The 2,336-nt window shown below is 22.1% G+C and overlaps 1 long non-coding RNA gene across 1 annotated transcript in view; it reads left to right on the top strand.

Annotated features, from left to right (window-relative positions):
* Positions 1 to 1,134: 1,134 nt before the first annotated feature.
* Positions 1,135 to 2,336, top strand: part of LOC111629353 — a 53,512-nt gene continuing 52,310 nt past the window's right edge. Inside the window, exon 1 of the long non-coding RNA XR_002757325.1 lies at positions 1,135 to 1,216. This is a non-coding gene — a long non-coding RNA (uncharacterized LOC111629353). The remainder of the gene's footprint in view (positions 1,217 to 2,336) is intronic.

Genomic DNA, 2,336 nt, shown 5'->3' with positions numbered 1-2,336 from the left:
AACGATTTAATGTATATATAATTATAGTTTTTATAAATAAAATTCAAACTTAAAGCAAAATATCATGTTACAAGCTTGATTTATTCGAAAAATTAAATTATATTTCTCTATAATTTATTGTTATATATTTTTACATTGTTTTAAATAACATAATTAATTATTAACTAATTAAATAATTAAAAATTAATGTGAAAATGTAATATATAACGTCAAATTATAAAAAGATGTTTTATTTGCATAAATAAGACTTTAATCATATTGTTATTTTGCTTTAAATTTTAACTTTATCTACAAAAATATATACTTTTATAAATATTAAATTGTTCATTAATATTATTATATAATTTTTATAAAAGTTAATNCAACACATTTATTTGAAAAAAATAACAAAAAATAAAATAAATAAACGAATTAAATGTGTTTAATTTTTAAAAAGTATCTCAAATTATTTATTTTAGTTTAAATATATTTTAAATTTTCATAATTTAACTTTCTTTTTTAAGAGAATTTTTTTTTTTCAATAATTGAAATTTATTTAAGTGCCATACTTGTTTAACTTCTGAAGCATTTCAATAGATTTATAAATAGCAAAAAATTTTAATAATAATTATGAGATAATTTAAAAATTTACTATTTACACATGAATAATTATCATTTTAGAAATTGTTAATTGAATGAAATTTAGATTTTTACTTAATTAAACCAAGGAAATAATCTAATTAAATACAGTTTATTAGCTTAAAATCCATCTGGAATAAATGAAAAAAATTAATAATTAAATATCATAATTACTTATAAAATATCTGTAAACAAAGAAAACGATTTTATTAAGTATATATGCAATATTTTATTTTGTGTACTATTATATTTCAAATTAATTGACAGAATAAAGAGTCGTGTTTAAAGTTAATCAAAAATTAATAGTAATTAATGGAGTGTATAATGAGGAAATCAATATTCTGTTGTACAGGTGTTACCACATTTGATGCAAACTATCACATCTTTGACGTATAAGTTAAGTTATTACGTGCAAAATGGTGCAAACGACGCTAATGTATAATGTTGACATTCTCTGTCGTCATTTCCGCTACGTGACTTTCAATATTCTGAATTAAGGTACAGTGAATTTGGTCTTATACATTAGAAAGTGCTGTATTAAAGTACTTTCTTCAACTATGAACAATCATACTGAATGAATGACCTCGACCTAATCTTCGTAAGTAGCATCACTTAAGAACTATATAGTACACATAGAGTCTATAATAGGTACATTCATGGATAATTAATAAGAAATTTGCAAGTTTTCTACTTTGATTGATAATTTCCATGCCGAAGTTAACAAGCATTAGTTGATTTAACTAGTTTGATGTGCAAGGGAGCGAAAAATATCTATAAATATTCACGAGTTATGGTGTAATTATATTAATATTCATTTTAATTAATTCAAGCTTTAGTTAATAATATAAGTTGTTGCAAAATAGAATTACTAAAATGAATTCTTGATGTTATAATGATTAATATTTGTTTTTTTTTTCTTTTTGGATATTTCATTGTAAATTATTATCATCCTATTCATTTTTAATTTAAGCTTAAATATACAAATGATTTAGAAATCTCAGAATATAAAAATAATAGTAATAAAATTCTCCTTTAGGAGAAGGGGATAAATATATTTACAGGTTTTTATCAGATCTCGTTTGAAGAGTTAAAGAAATCATTTCAAAATTTTATTTTTCGAGAAGATGGTAGCTAAATTTTGTTAAATGCATAAATAATAAATGACAATTGAATGTTTCGTAAGGCAAATTGATAAACCAGTAGAGAAAAGTATGAAAATTGAATCAAGAATCTAGCGTGTCGATAGTAATCTGTTTGCTGGAATTTTTGATAAAAAAAAAAAAAATCTGGAATAATCTCTACCAATAAAAATTCACAAATATTAGCATCAAGTTAAATGTCAGCGACATCTGCGGGGGAAAGATTAAACTACTCGAAGGTGACTGTCATTGAAATTTCAATTGAATAAGTGATATCGTGTCCTGAAGAAAAATCGCAAAGAGTAGAGATTGATTCCTGCATTTATTTTTATTTTATCTTATTTTATTTTTTTCTTTTACTGTAATGATTTTACTTGCATACGTGCATTGTGTGTTTATGCCATCTTTACAAGTATACAAATATTTTCTCTTGCAAACATTCGTGATATTTTGCTTGTCAGTTTGAAAAATTAAGGTTAAACTGATAATGAAAAAATGCAGAAATATGTTGAATATTTCATAAAATAGTTCAATAAACTAATGTTGTATATTTAAAAAAAATAATATGGTTAGTTAATT

This window comes from Centruroides sculpturatus, unplaced genomic scaffold, assembly GCF_000671375.1.
Source record: "Centruroides sculpturatus isolate CEXI.00-Female unplaced genomic scaffold, Cexi_2.0 scaffold126, whole genome shotgun sequence".
Lineage (NCBI taxonomy): Eukaryota > Metazoa > Arthropoda > Arachnida > Scorpiones > Buthidae > Centruroides > Centruroides sculpturatus.
The sequence above is the reverse complement of the archived record's forward strand: the minus strand, read 5'-3'. Positions and strand labels throughout refer to the sequence as shown.